The 15926-nt window shown below is 52.5% G+C and overlaps 1 protein-coding gene across 1 annotated transcript in view; it reads left to right on the plus strand.

The window, feature by feature from the left end:
- CARM1 (coactivator-associated arginine methyltransferase 1) overlaps positions 1 to 15926 on the plus strand; it is a 74265-nt gene that overhangs the window by 42126 nt on the left and 16213 nt on the right. The window lies entirely within an intron of this gene.

The raw sequence follows: 15926 nt of genomic DNA on the forward strand, positions 1-15926 counted from the left end.
CCAAGCCTGGACCAGATTCTGGACTTTGGCAGCCTTCTGTGGGTTAGAAGCTGCTAGAAGTTGTGATTAACATGGGCTGTGGGCCACGCTGACCTGGGGCCGAGGGCTTTGTGTCCGAGGCTTTTTCTTTCCTGGGCCAGGTAACCCCAGTTCGTCACTCCACTTTATGCTCTAATACGGAGGACCGTTTTGAAGCTCTCCGATGTCCTTATGTGCCCTCTGTACATGGTAGAGGAGTCCATGGTGCATCCTGGGTCTTCTGAAGCCTGCTGCGTGCTACTCTTGGTCAAGTGGAGAGTGCAAGGGCCTGAGTGGGGGCTCCAAAAAATCCTCCGCAGCATCCCCCCAGCGACACAGGAGGAGAAGCCCTTTCCCCTTTGTGTGACTTCCTGGGACCCATAAAGGCTTGTGCCATCATCAGCCCCTCGATCTCTGTTAGGGGCCTTGTTTGGGACTTGTAGACTTGTACTCCCAGAAATAGGGGAGGGCAGGTGGTGTCCACTTGCCCTCACTCTTCCTACCACAGGTGGGAGAATCGAGAACCCTTCCCCTTCCCTGTTCCAACCAGTGTCCCCCTAGACCTGAACAGGGCCTTGTCTGTCTTCTCAGGTGGGTTTTTTGTTTGATGACTTACTTATTTCATTACTATTTAATTATTACATACAGATGCCCAGCCTTAGGTGTGTTGCCTGATGCCTTGGACAGCTGTGTGTACCTGAGGCCCTCACCCTCGGGCAGGTTTTGTTTGGTCAGGCAGCTCCTCCATCCTCCCCGCCAGCGCGGGGGTGGGGGTGGGAGTGCCTTTCCCTGTCTGCTCTTCTTAGGTCCTCCTGCCATTTGTCCCCTGCTGCCAGGTTGCAGGGTATTCTCACAAACAAGTCCAGGCTGGCCTGGGGGCTCTCTCTCCCTCCCGCCCTTGCACAGCGAGGGGAGAACCCCTTTTCTTCCTGCTTTTTGTCTTTTTAGCGTTTCATTACCCACAGCTTTGGCACAGGCGAGTCGGGGCTGTTTTCCTTTAAGATTGTTGGCAGCTTTTTCCCTGGCTGATCGTGTTCCGGGGCCGGGGTGTACACATGTACTCACATAATGGCTGAATGTATAGAAACCTGCCTGACAGCGTGGGCTCAGTTGGAATTTGGGCGAGGACTGCAGGCGGAGTGCGGTGCTCCACACAGTAATGAGAAAGGGATGTTTTTAGGAGGCCCCGGAGATGGGAACAAATAATCAGAGACGGACCCAGGGGGATATTCCGGAGGATTTGCCACATTCTTCCCTGAGATGGAAGAAAATGAGTGGAGAACTCCCCAGGAGCATCGATCTCCTTGGGTACCCAGGTCCCTTGAGGGACCCTCATTCTGAGCCGTGGCGCTGTGACCACAGGTTTGGGGTTAGCAGGGTGGGACGAGTCCCTTCCTAGCGGCCAGGTAGCTTTGACCCAGCCTACTTTTTAGGGCTCTGAGCCCTACTGAGGTCTCTGGAGTACTGATGGGGTCTCCTGAGTATTGATTGGGGTCCTGCTCTGGGCATTATGCGCGTTGGCTGATGGCAGTCCTCCAAGGAGCCCCTAAGGCCGCTGGCGCCCCTGGGAATGGCTGCTAGGTGTAGGTGTTCACTTCGCAGGGATGCCGAGCAGTGAGCAACCCCGTGTGGACCTGGCTGGTCTGTGGCCCGCAGTCATCCCATCATGGGGAGCCACAGGACGGTCCCCGTTTTATAAACCGGGAAACTGAGACTGAGCAGGCAAGCTCTGTCGGGATTTGCACTCTGACGCTCTGCTACCTGTCGGAGCACGTTTCCCCACCAGGAGCTCCATAAGTAGGTGAGAAGGATTTAGGTTTTGCACCGCGTGTTGAGAAGACACACAGTCAAGGCTCCCTCCCTCCCACTCCGCTGGTCCCTGTCCTGTGGGGGACAGCAGCCGTGCCGGTCTCTCCCCAGCCTCGCAGTGCCAGACCTCACCAGGCCGCACTTGCCCCGTTCTGCCTCCTCTGCTTCCACTGTTAGCCAGTGTTTGCCCCTCTTGAGTGCTTCACATCTGGATTCACATCTGGTGAGGCCACGTGCAGGCCCTGGGTGGGAGGTGGCCTTCTGACTCAGACTCCCTGCTCTCCAAGTTGAGGTGTGGCCAGAGGGGCCTGTGGAGCCTGGCATTGGCCCTTGTGGCAGCAGGAGAGAGGTGGCCCCTGGACATCCTGTCTCTGTCCTGGGCCAGAAGGTTGGGCCTCCACATCTGCCTTGAGCTCCAGGCAGCTTCTTCCCTGACCCTGCTTCTCCGTCCATGTCTCCTCTTCTTTTTGGTTTTTTTTTTAAGGTTCACTCATTTTTTATTTTTTGTTTTGTTTTTGTTTTCTTTTTTTTAATTAATTTTAATGAAAATATACAGAGACTTTGGTTTTCCATTCATTCATTGTTGCCCTTTTCTCCCTGCCCCCCTGCCCCATTCCTCCTCCTCTTACTGCTCTTCTTCTTTGGGCTGTGGAACTCCCCAGGCCCCGTGATTGAGGCCCCTCAGCTGGCCCTCGTCCAGACTCCCTAACTGAGTAGTCGGCCTTCCTGTGCTCATGTTCAGCTGTGGCAGGAGCCTGAGAAAGATCTCCCTCCACAGCCTAGGGCCCCGTCAGGTCTCTGTGAGCGTCCTCTGCCAGGGCTTCTCCTCCTGCTTGGCTTGGTCTCCTGGGAGGAGGCAGCACTAGTGTCGGACAAGCAGGAGTGGCCTCCTCACAGCCTAGAGGACACTGAGCCTGTCTGAGCCCGACACCCACTCCCCACAGCCCCCCTGGCCTCCCCAGTAGACTGTCCTGCTGGAAGCGCAGGAGCTGGGAGCCCGCCTGTATTTGGACTGGCTGCTGGGTCTCCAGGCTGAGGTACTCCTCTCCTAGCCAAGGGGCTAAAGGTGCCACAGAGGGTGCCGGGAGGAAGACCCAAGGGCTGTCCAAGCACTGCCTGTTGTTGTTAGATGTCATCGAGTCAAGTGTGACTCATAGTGACCCTGTGAACAGCAGACCTGAATGCTGGTCTATCCTGTGCCATCCTCCTCATCTCGACAGACTGAGCCCATTGACTGTGGCAGTCTGTCTGGTAGCCCCATAAATCACATTTGGCCTTCACAGTCTCCACGGCTGGAGAAGAAAGGAGGCGAGGGAGGCCCAGCCGCCCAGCTTGTGCGGTGGGGGCCTGTGGGGGCTGGTGCTGTTGCTTTGCCCCCCTTTTCCTGATCATTATTCACTAAGCTCCCGCTCTTTTAGGACCAAGGCACCCCAGCGCACATCTGCTGTCCCTTTTGTAGCTCACAAAGTCCCTGGCGGAGGCAGACAGCTGATTAGCATGGCTGGGGAGACATTTGCATGTAATAGTTCCCACTGAGTCAGGGCCTTGTGTTCTTTTCAGAAAACTAAGGCTTTTCCTTTGTCTCACCCTCTTTTTCTTGGGATATGCCCTTTAGCAGGCCCCTTTATTACGTCTGGGTTCAGGCTCCCCTAGACCAGCTTGGGAGGGTGGTGAGGGTAGCGGTGATGGCCGAGCAGGCCCTTCAGGAACTGCTGAGCACCCTGAAGCCTCTGGCCTCTGAGCTGCTGGCTGGTTATGGGGGCTGGGTTTTCCTAATGCAGAGACTCTTCTCTGGCCCGTGGTCACCCGGAACAGTTGCTGCACGTCCAGTGGTGCTGGGTCTAGTCCCTGCCCTCCCAGTGTCTTGTCAGCGTGGCTAAGTGATCGCGAGAATGAGGGGCCCTTCAGCGGCCAGTCTTCTCAGGCTCCTGAAGTGGAGAGAGAGCTCTTTGACCTCGTGTATTTTTACACTGGACGTTGCTCTCTAATTCAGGCTACCAGAGATTGGTGGTTGGTTAAGTTAAGGGAATAAAAGGTACATGTGCTTTCACCCGTTTGAAGAAATAAAAAACATTATAGTACCATGTACATCTCTCTCTAGGAGGGGTGACCAGCACATGAGTTCTGGTGGTCTGTGTTCCAAATTGTTTAATTGTTTGTTTGTTGTGGCCTAAGTCTAAACCTTGATACTTTTTAACTTAAAATGAAAACAGTTACTAAGCAATTGTTGATGCTCTTACTAAGCAGTTGTTGATGTTCCTTCTCCTATGGCCAGATGACTGGCCACCCCCGTTGGCCGAGATGCGTGCGGAGCCTGAGTCTGGACACGTGCAGAGTTTGCAGTGGGCTAGGTCTGGGTCTGGGCCTTGCATGGCCTCGTGTCCGCACATCTCTTGGTTGGTCCTTGTTAACGTGGGAACTGAGCTAGTGCCATAGTTACACTCCCTGTGTGCTCCTCGTCCTGCCAGGCCAGTGTCTGTGGCAGCTCTTTGAACGATACAGAACTATTTAAGCTTCCTAGTTGAGAGAACTGAGGCTTCAGGATGCAGAATGGCCTTTGCATGCAGCTGAGCTGGACTTCAAGCCTGGTCTAGCTGTCAAGTAGGTTCTGGTGACTGCACCTGGTTGAGCGGCCTTCGGGCTGGGGGTGAAGGGCTTTCCCTGGTGACAGCTGCCTGAAATGCAGGCCATGATATTATGCTGACTGGGACTTGAGGAAACCTGATCCTCTGGTGGCCCTCCCCACCTGTATCCCATCCACTGAGGGTTGTGGAGGTCCACAACCAGAAAGGCTCCAGGGGCCTGGCCTGCTCTCAGCATTCCGAGGCCATGTCTTCAGCGACAGCCTGGAGGCTGCAGAGGTGGCGGGCTTACTGTCCGTTCTCCTCCCCTCCCCCATGTTCCCCTGGCTGCCACAGCATGCAGGGCAAGTGACAGATGGCTAGACAACCCAGTGGATGAATCCAGGTCCTAGTCCGTCCTGGTCACTGGGGAGAGGTTGGACGGCTGGAGAGGACGCCAGGCTCCTGTGTCAGGACTACCTTTTGTTGAGTTCTCTCCAGAGTACAGGGTAGAAGTCCATGGAGTTCAGACGGTGCATGAGGTGCAAAGTCAGCCTTTCTCCTGCAGTCTCCTCCCCCCTCCAGTCTTGTAGTGGGTTTTAGGGTACAGACTCCTATTTGAGAGTTTGCACATGTCAGCAGCAGGAGGGGGACTCCCTTCCCTGAGGCAGCCGCGGTGCCTGATTGCAGTGCTGGCCGCCTCCCCGTCTCACATCTGGGGTGCGTGCCTTGAGTACTGTGTTGTCTCCACAGTGCACATGCTCTCCAGATCTTGGTCGGCTTGGGGGCTTGGTGACATTCTCTCTCTCAGCCCCTCACAGGAGGGAACTGTGGTGATTTTGTGCTGACCATCCCGGTGTGTCTGTGGCCGTTTGCAAGCAGAGCCATGGGGATTCCAGGGTCCGAAATCCGTGACAGTTTGAGCTCTGAAGGCTTATCCTGACTCAGGTTGACACAGTCCCGGCAGCCCAGGCAGTGTTGCCCTGGGGCTCCCAGGTCTGGGTGCTGCTAGGGAGATTCACCTCCGAGACCCCAGGGCTAAGGAGCCCTGGTTGCACAGTGGTTAGAGTGCTTGGCTGTGCAGCGCAGAATCCGTGGTTTGAAAGCTCTAGGTGTTCCTGGGAGATAGACGGGCCGTGTGCTCCCGTGAAGACTCAGAGCTTTGGAAGTCCTGTTGGGCAGCTCTGCTCTGCCCTTCAGGGTTGGCGTGGGTTGAAGTGGACTCTCGGCAGGGCGTTGATTTGGCGATAATCTGTAAGGAGCTCTGTCGGTGCAGTGATTGTCATTGAGCTGTTAACCGAAAGGTTTATGATATGATCGGAACCCACCAGCCACCCCCCTGGAGAGACGTGGCAGCTTGTGTCTGTGAAGATGGCCCGCCTTGGAGGCCTTCGCGGCCAGTTCTCGACCCTGGAATACCCTGGATCCTCAGCCGTGGGCTTGATTTAGGTGGGCACTGTGAGGCAGCATCTGCTCTGGTACGTCTTCGAGGATGGCATCTGAGGAGCCAGCTTAGGTAATGGCAGGAAAGCAGCCAGGTCCAGGTTAGCATACTGTGTATTAACGCTATGTGTCTTGAAGGCACTCTGATAGTCTAATGGGTGTTGTTGTTGTTATGTGCCGTCGAGTCGCTTGCGACTCATAGCGACCCTTTGTACAACAGCCCTAAACTCCGCTCTGTCCTGTGCGAATCGCACTGTCTCTGACACTCCCATCCCAATTATCCCAGTCACTCAGTCAGTCCACCTCATAGAGGGCCTTCCTCTCCTGCACTGTCCCTCCACCCTCCCAAGCATGATGTCCCTTTCTAAGGACCGGTCTCTCCTCACAACATATCCAAAGTATGTTAGACGGAGCCTCAGAATCCTTGCCTCCAAGGAGCCACCCGGTTTAACCTTTTCCAGGACAAATCTGTTTGTTTTCCTAGCAGTCCATGGTATTCTCAATACTCTTCTCCAGCACCACAGCTCAAAGGCGTCAGTTCTCCTTCTGTCCTCCCTGGTCATTGTCCAACTCTCTGACGCATAACAGGTGATTGCGAAGACCATGGCCTGTATCAGACGCACCTTAGTCTCCAGAGAGACACCATTGCTCTTCAGCCTAATGGGTAAAGAGTTCAAATCCACTAGCTGCTCCTCAAGAGAAAGATGGGGAGTTCACTCCTGTGCAGTTTACAGCCTCTGAAAAGCCGCGGGAGGAGCTGTTTTCTTGTTGGAAAGTCAGTTCTGACACCGTGACATGAATGTGAGTTGAGTGTGACATGCTTTGAAGAGTCCATGAGTGGTGCCAGTGGTTAGCTGCTTCTCAACTAAAGATTGGACATTCGAGTCCATATAGAAGTGTCTCGGAAGAAAGACTTGACTCTCTGTTCCCCAAACGCAGTCATTTAAAACTCTAGAGCCCTGTCCTGCTGTGACATACCTGGGGTCACTGTGTGTTGGGGTTGATTCAGTGGCTTCTGGAAAGTACATACTTCACCTCCAGCATCTCATGGATGCCTCACGGCAGAGAGGGGTCTGTGCCCTACTTTGTCCACCTTTTATGGGACTTCTGTGGTCAGGGATGAAAACAGGGTAGGTTGGAGATGAGGGGGGGTTTGCCCGAGGCCACACAAGTGGAGACTGAGCTTGACTCTGAAACCAGGCCCATTCTGACGCCAGAGCCTGTCATTTTAACCGCACTGTCCTTGGCCTTCCCTGTTGGATGTCCTGGTGTGATCCTCTCCCTTCTCTGGCCACTTGGGTGGCAGGCACACAACAGAGGACATGCTTCTAGTGCTCGCCATTTAAAAATGAGCCGGTAGTGTTCAGGCAATGGGTCTGGTGCCTTAGGAAGTGAGACGTTCCTTTCAGAAGGCAGGTCCTTGTCACTTGGCCTGACTAGGGCATCCCCTCCTCCCTGCATCCATCCGGACTCTGAAATACACCCCAGCCGTGTGCATCTGATCACCCCTCTCCTTTCAGCACTTGTTCCAGCTCCAGTTACGCTCTGTCCTTGGTGCTGGGGTATTTGCAGTACTAGTGGGGTGCTGGGCAGCCTGTCCCTGCTCACTTGGGGTCCTCGCTCAGCACTGCCAACTCAGTCCAGAGCAGAACTGTCACCCTGGGTGGGCTGTGGGAAGCACCTGGATTTTTCCATGCCTGGGAGGTCTCGTTCTCTTTTACCTAACTTTCCTCTTTTACTGTGGAATGTTTTCCTCAGGATGGTGAGCAGTCCATGTTTTATTTGGCGATGTAATAAAATAGCTCATATTGTCACAAGTGTTTATACACCCAGTACCCCACTGCCCCAGGTGGGCTGAGGTAAATAGCTTTGCTTATTCCTCTGTGTGGTGGCTGGAGTGGTTTTCTTGCTGGAGAGGTGAGGGCTGGGAACATGGCCTTCTTCCCATCCCTGAGCCAGTGGCTGCTTCTCTGTCTTGCCCTTCCCAACTCTGCTGGCCTCTCAGAGTGGCCCTCCTGCACAGGACTGGAGGGTTCCACAGGGGCCCAGAGTGTGACTCCAGGCCCGTGTCCCTGTGTGCCTGAGTGTCTTTGACCCAGGTGGCCTGAGTAGGTTGACAAGCCCTGTTTGTTCCATTGCTCCAGCTTCCGGAAGATGGGGGAGGTGAAGGAGAATTGCAGTAAAAATAGATGGTGCTACTACCATAATCTATTTTCCTCAAATAGTTGCCTACATAAAGAGCCTGCACACAAATGGAGAGGTCTCCTGCTTTGCTTCCCCCCCCCCCCGTTAGTTAACGTGCAGTGTAACGCATTGTGTCCAAATGGTGTGTGGCCACCCTGCACCTACCACCTCCTCATGAGTGCTAGGTGACTCTCCCTAGGGCACACTCACAGTAAGACGTCCAGACCTGGGGCCCTGCGGGCATTCTGTCTGTCCTCTTTGCATAGGGAAGGGTTCTCCTGACCCTGGGCTTCAGGGCTTGGCTTTAGGATATTTCTGAGTGCTCCCTGCCAGATAGTCAATGCTTCGTGGATCTGCAGGTGGGCAAGGCTGGCAGATGTTGCGTAGGGAGCCACCATTGCAATGGGTGTATATCCAGGAAATGCTGGAGGACCTCACGGGGGAGGTGTGACGGGAGCAGGCGAAGGGGGAGGAGGAGGAGGATTGTAGGCTGACATATCCTAGAGATCAGAGAGAACTGATGTCTGTCATCTGATAGGTGACTTGTGAAACTTTTTGGAGTTTGGGTTTGTCTAGAAGGTTCTGGAATCCCTAAGTCAAGCAGGTAAGAGACTTGGGCAGATTGAGGTACACACTGGCTGTGACTCAGGGAGATTCTGAAGGAGGCAGAGGCAGCTGCAGCTGACCTGGAAGAGGATGGCCGCTGGACCAGGAGCTGTGCCTTTCCAAGTGCGGCACATCCCGTGGACCATCCCATCAGCTCTTTCCTGATGTGCTTATTGATCCAGCCAGTTTCTTTGAGGCCTTTCGGAGTTCTGGCGCTAACTGCACTCTGGAGTGGTGGTGAATAGGGCAGAGAGGGGTCCTGCCCCACTCCACCCCTGTGCATTTTCAAATCTGGCACCAGGAAACCTCTTTTCCCTTGAGGTCCTCCAGATCATCCTTTCTTGACTCTGAAGTAGTCACCAGGGGTGGATGTGGAGCCCTCCAGAGCTTCCTGCCCCGAATCTCTGAGTCACAAGGAAGGACGCTGTGCACTGGGACTTGGTGGATATGTAGGCTTATTGCTTCCCAAACTGATCTGCCTGGGCCTGGCACTCTCTCATCCCCGCTCCTTCTCTCTCTCTGTGCTCCCCCCCACTCCTCTCTCTCCCACACTCACTATCTCACTCTACCCCCCTCTCTCTCTCTCACTTGCTTGCTAGCTAGCTATCTCATATACTCCCTCCCCATCCCTGTCCCTCACCCTTTCTCTGCCACCTGGGCCTCTCATTCCTGTCTCTAGGAGTACCCTCCTGTGATCCTTAGCAACCCTTCTGTGGAGACATGTCACAGCCTGGGAGTCCTGTCACAGCATCCTCCTGAACAAACAATTGTCATTCAGAGGTGCAAGTCTTTGGTTTCCCTGCCTTTGCATAGGCTGTTTCCTGGTTTCCTCTAAAGGCTGGGTCAAGTGTCACCTGACCATCCTCATCCTTTGGGGTGAGTGGCACGTGTCTCATTGTCTCAGTGAGGGAAGAAGGTTTGGAGTTTCTGTGTCTGTGCTTCTGTCATAGTTGGTAGGCTCTGTGGCCTGCAGGATGAATCTGGCCCACAGCCTGGTTTGTAAATAAAGTTTTATTGAAATCTAGTCACATGTACCGGATTATACATTGTTTCTGGCTGCTTCTGTGCTACAGCAGCTGAGTTGAGTTGTTGCAACCAGGACATAAGGCCTGCAGAGCTAAAAATATTCGCAGTGAAAGTGCCAACCCTTGCCCCAGGAAGTACAGAGAGGCTGCAGAGCACACTGCTTGGAGCATGGACCCAGGCGCCAGTTCTCTGCCACTCGAGCTGTGTGATTTTTTTTTAACGTTTTATTGCAATTTGAGTGAACGTTTACAGTGCAAATTGGTTTGTCTTTCAATAATTCATAGGCACTCTGATTCTTGACGTTGATTGCGATCGCTGCAGTGCAGCTCCTCCCACGTCTTCCCTGTGCTCACTGATCCCATCCCTCCTCCTCCTGGACACTCTTGCCCTCTGAGCTTTATTCTAGGACCAGCGTTGCCCTCTTCACGGAAGTCGGGCCTGGGCGGTGAGCTCACTTCCGGGCCTGGAGGATAACTAAAGGCGATAAGTTTGTGGTGCCTCTGTCCCTGTTAACAGGACAGATGCCGCTGTCGTCTTGTTCCTTTTTAATGATTTAGATTTTGTTCAGCAGCTTTGTCCTCTCTGTCTGGGACCCTCTAGTGTGAGCTTTCTCAGAGCAGTCAGCAATGGTTAGCTGTGTGAGCTCGAGCAAAGTGCTTTCCCTTCCCAAGCTCATTTCCTCTGGACTGGCAATTATAGACAGTCATAGTGGTGGTGCAGACAGTGCTGGGGGCCTGTGGAGGCTGCACATTCAGAGCCTGGCACTTAGAAGATGTTGTCACTTGTGCTGTGCCATCCCAGCCCTGACCTCAGCCTCAGTGGGATATGGGCAGGGCCCAGGTCTTGCATGTAGAAGAAGATTGATGTTTGTGGCCTGGGTCTAGGAGGGCCTTAGCATCCTCCCGGAGGCACCTCAGAGAAGGCCTCTTACAGCTCTGCTTTGTCACACGGGTGGGGGTCCCATGAGTTGAAATCTCCCTGAAGCAGCTGGCTTTTTTATTTGCTTCTTTAGAAGCACAATGAGACCACCTCAGAGGTGGAATGTGGTTTCCCTGCCCACCCGAATTCTCACTTGTCACACTTTGGGTCCTCCCTGGTCTCAGGTGGAGCGGAGCTGACTGGGATGGCAGTTTGTAGGGTGAGTGAGTGACTGTGGACCAGACACTGAGCCAAGCCCTATCTGTCCCCCAGAAAGAACAGTCATAAAAACAGCACCTGTGGACCCATCCTTGCTGGGGAGAGAGAAGGGGAGCTGAAGTGTGAGTGGGGACCTGGGGCGTGTGACCTCTGGTGTTGGGTAATGGGTGAGGCTTGGTGAGCGAGGGTGCAGACATGTCCTGCAGGGCCTTGACTGTCCCTCAAAGAGGATGGACTGGGAAGAGCAGGGCGGAGTGTGGTCTGGCTTTGTTTTGGCTTGTCCAGTATTTACAAGTGTCTCCTGTGCACCAGAACTTGGGTTTCCGACTGTGACAATCAGAAAGTGCTGGTCACATGGGCTTCGCTGAAGATGTCATGACACAGATCACACTCATCGGTCCCGGCCTCCCTGGACCCAGCCCAGTCCTTGCTGGATGCAGCCAAGCCTCCCTTGGCCACAGATCTTTGTCGCCCTGCCTGACGCCAGGTTGGAGGGGCTCCAAGGGCAACTGGTCAGGTTGCCAGGCTGTCTGGAAAACATTAGTCCTCCCAGGGTCTGCTCTCTGTCGTCCAGGCACAGCTGATAGATGGGAAGGGGGTGTGGTGAGTGTGTTGCCGAGATTTGGGGTCTCTCACTTGGAAGCACTTGTACTGTGTTCCCATGGGTGCAGTGTGGCCAAGTTGTCAACTGGTGTCTTCTTCCTGCCAGTCCATGGTCAGGAGGCTCGAGCCAGGTGCACCCAGCTCCTCGGGTGGGCAGCATCTGGCTTCTGGGTCTGAGGAGGTCTGGCAGAGTTTGGGCATGCAGAGGGACTCCTCTAGAGGCAGTCCCTTGCCTGTGGCCATTGCTTGCAGGGGATCACCTGGGGGCTCTTGTCTGCACTCACCCACTGGGGAGTTTTCTTAGGGTGAAATTCGTGTAATAGCATTTTAAGAGTGTTCTGTTCTGCGAAATTTAATATATCCATGATTTTGCACAGACATCACGTCTGTCCAGTTCTGAGACGTTTTCATCACCCTGGGAAAAAAAAGAAAGTACCCATTAAGCAGCCACTCCCAGCTTCTCCCTCCCCCAGCCCTTGGCAACCACCAGTTCTCACTCTGTCTCTGTGGATACACTTATTCTGAATATTTAATACAAATGAAGTCATACAATACGTGGTCTTTGTGTCTGGCTTCTTTCACTCAGTGTAATGTTTTCCAGATTCATCCACGGTGTACATGCTACAGAAAACACACCCGCCTTTATTCCTGTTACGGATGAATGAGAGGCAGTTGTATGGATATGTATTGTGTTTTGTTTAACAAGTATCCTTTGAGTGGTATTTGAGTTGTTTCCACCTGTTGGCGATTGTGAATGATGCTGCTGTAGTATCTGGTTTCAGGTTTGGTTTGGGGTTTTGTGTATATTCCTGCAGGTGGAGGAGTGGTGTCATGTGGTAACTCTGAGTTAAACTGAGGAATCAGGCATTTCCACAGCAGCCACACCAGGTACAGTCCCACCGGCAGTGGACTTCACCCTGCTTTCTCCACCGCGGAGCCAATTCCCGATGCTCTCCGTTTTTCTTTTTATATTACAGCCACCCTAGTGAGTGTGCAGGAACTCTGGTAGCGCTGAGATGAAAGCGTTCGGCGGCTAGTCAGTAGTCAGAAGCTCAAGCTCATCGCTGCTCCACGGGACAAAGATGAGGCAGGAGCTTCCGTAAGGGTCGGCTCTGCGCCGCAGCTCAGCTTTATCCTTTAGGGCCACTGTGAGGTGGAGTCCACCAGTGGCCGTGGGGCATTCATTAGTGCAAAGGAGTCCTGGTGGGTAAAGCATTTGGCTTCCAACCAATAAGGTGACAATTTGAACTAGCTGCCATACAAGAGAACAGTATGGGGGGCAACGGTATGGGGTTCGCTCCCATAAAGACTTACAGCTTGGGAACCCCCTGCATTTCTGCTCTGTCCTGCGGGAGGGGTTGCTCTCGTCTATAGGAAGGGCTGCCCTGTCCCACAGGAGGGGTTGTTCTGGTCTACTCTGGTCTACAGGAGGGGTTGCTCTGTCCCACAGGAGGGGTTGCTCTGTCCCACAGGAGGGGTTGCCCTGTCCCGCAGGAGGGGTTGTTCTGGTCTACTCTGGTCTACAGGAGGGGTTGCTCTGCCCCACAGGAGGGGTTGCTCTGTCCCACGGAGGGGTTGTTCTGGTCTACAGGAAGGGTTGTTCTATCCCACAGGAGGGGTTGCTCTGGTCTACAGGAGGGGTTGCTCTGTCGTTCAGGAGGGCTTGCTCTGCCTGGAAATCATATTGATGGCAGTGGGTTTGGGTTTGGGTTAAGTGAGTGTGAAGCAGCACCTCATTGTGGTATTAGTTTGCATTTTCTCTAATCACTAGTGAAGTTTAGTATCTTTGTATGTGCTTGCTAGACATTGATTTATCTTTGAAGAAGTTCTAATCCTTAGCCTCATTTTAAATTGTCTTTGTGGCTTGGTTGTAAGAGTTCTTTATACATTCTGGATACTAGATATGATATGCATATATTTTCTCTCATTTATAGTAGATTGTTCTTTCACTTTCTACATAATATCTTTTTTTTTGTTTTGTTCCTATCCTTTCTTTAATTGAGTTCTGTTAATTGTACAGGGATACATAGTATCTTTGATGTGCAAAAGTTTTTAATTTTTTAAAGTCCCACTTATTTTTCCTAAGGTATTATGCACGTTTGTATTTAGTGTTAGATCTGTTCATTGCCAGAAACAGGATCCTAGAAATTTGCATCCTTGTTTTCTTTTGAGTTCATAAGTTTTAACTTTATATTACGTTCATGGGTTCATTTTTAGTTGACTTTTGTATATGGTGAGAGATACGGGCCTAACTTCGTTCTTTTATAAGTGGAGATTCAGCTCTCCTCTCACAGTTGTTGAAGAGACTTTTCCTGCCCCTTTGAATGTTTTGGGTACCCTTGTCAAGAATTTGGCCATAGATAAATGAGTTCTTTCTAGAGTCTCGGTTTTTCCCATTGCCCTGTGTCTGTGCTTAAGCCTAAACTGGTGACTGAGTAGCAAGGCGTTGTGCTGCCATCCCAAAGGCATGTGCTTTCAATCCACCAGCTGCCCTGCAGGAAAAAGATGGGCCATCTCCTCCTGTGTGATTTCCTGTCAGAAAGCGCACTGGAGATCAGCTATGGGTGGGTTCCGACAGAAGCGTATTTAACAACATGCTAGTGCTACATGGTGTGGACTACGATAGCTTTGTAGTAGGCTTTGAAAAAAAGGAAATGTGTTGCGTCTTAAATATTTTAGGGGTTCAGAATTTTGTGGAGCAATTTTCTGTATTTGCCCTCCAGCTCCTCTTTGAGCCTGTGTTTTGTTGTGGTATTTTCTTTCCTGTATTTTGTTGTCAGTTTCATGATCCTCTCAGAAGCAAGCTGCAGACATCATTGGAGTTCACCCCAGATTCTTTGTTTGTATCGTCTAAGAACAAGGCACTGTCTGTCCTTCGGGACCCTATGCTATGTGTGGTCATGTCCGGTTACCTCGCTCGTGCCTGCCTCATCCTCTGTGTCTCTGGTCGCTCCTCCCTTCCCTGCCCCCATGAGCGGTACTGCTGAGTTTATGGTCCAGTCTCCTGTATGGTGAACAGGGCCGCTGGGGTGACTTCAGTTCCTAAGTCAAAAGGGTGATAGTCATAGGGTTCCTGTAGTCTCTGTTGATCCATGAATCCCAGCCTTTCCCCCCCCATAATTTCCCTGCCCCCTCCTTCTGTCTTATGTGATGTCTGGTCAGTGGTGCTAGCCCAGCCTCATCTCGTTCTCTGGCCTCAGGCCATGGTTCATGTGGGGTGGCCTCCATGCACCTTAGAGTCTGGTTTACTTCCTTCTCATTAAGTCCTGTTGAGTAGAGACCAGTAATCGTATCTTTGGTCACCACTGGCCATCTTTTAAGACCCCAGATGCCGCTCACTGAACAAGACTGTCCACGTTGCTTTCATGAATTTGTTGTGCTGGTGGACCAAGTTACTGCACTCAACTGTCCTCCACTCAGGACTGTGTCCTGAGCCTGCAAACCTGTCTTGTCAGGCATTTGTTTGGTTGTGACCTCTAGTTGTATTTTACAGGTTTTTAAACTTTTGGCTTTTCAAGACCCAATTATTTCCTGCTTTGAGTTTTTTTGCTGAGACCTTTTCAGTTATGGAAGACATTTTGAGTCAAATAGGAAGAAAAAAGCCTCAACTTTGTTTAGAAGCAATACAGATCTGTGTATAATTAGTAGAACACACTTGTCCCGAAACGTCTTTGGTGCTGAAGTTGATGTGACGAGGCCTGTTTGAGGTTCACGCAGTTCAGTTACGCAGTTTCTCACTAGCCCCCAGAGTCTGTGTTGCGTGGCTCGTGACGGGGTTAGATCGGTCCAGGACCACACTTTGTGTTAGATGGTTAGCTGCCATCCTTTGGAGAGTTAATTCCTAGTGATTTTTTTGTCTCCTGAGGGGAGACCAGAAGCTTGTGGCGTAGTCTGGAGTGATCTGTCGCCTCCTGTGACTGTTCTCAGAGAGAGTATGGCTCAGGTGCACCAGCTCTGCAGCCCCCCAGCGGCACGCGGAATGTGGGTTTGCCCTGTGTGACCACGGTGAGGTGCATCGCGGGCTTGCCAAATGAGTCCGTGACGTGCACTTCCTGGTGCCAGGCACGCTAATAAGCACAGGTAAGACCCTTACTGAGGAGCTGTAGTGGGTAAGCACCCAGCCGTGGCCTGAACCGTCCACTATTCAAATCTCTTAACTGTCTGTAAGAAAAAGATGTGCCATAAAGATACGTGGACTTGGCATCCCAGCAGGGCGCTTCTGACTCTCTGGGAGCCAGAAACAACTTGAAGCAAGGGGAAGGACTTCCCGGATCCTCGCTTCATCATTTTCCAGGGAAACCGAGACTCAGAACGGCTAAGTGACACACACACACACACACACCACACACTGAGTGACAGGCCCGGGTGGGACATGGACCAGGCAGGGTTCACGCCCTGCGGTGTTACCTGCAGGACAGGGCTGGGCTTAAGAAAGTGGACGCCTCTGGGACTTCTTCCACGCCTGCCTGGTCACAGGCATGTGTGATGGAGTCATTGGTGCCCGTGGTCAGTGCTGACTCCAATGACCCTGTGTACAGA

The sequence above is a fragment of the Elephantulus edwardii genome, unplaced genomic scaffold (genome assembly GCF_000299155.1).
Source record: "Elephantulus edwardii isolate Elephantulus edwardi_28Jun2011 unplaced genomic scaffold, EleEdw1.0 scaffold00237, whole genome shotgun sequence".
In the NCBI taxonomy this organism is placed as follows: Eukaryota; Metazoa; Chordata; class Mammalia; order Macroscelidea; family Macroscelididae; genus Elephantulus; species Elephantulus edwardii.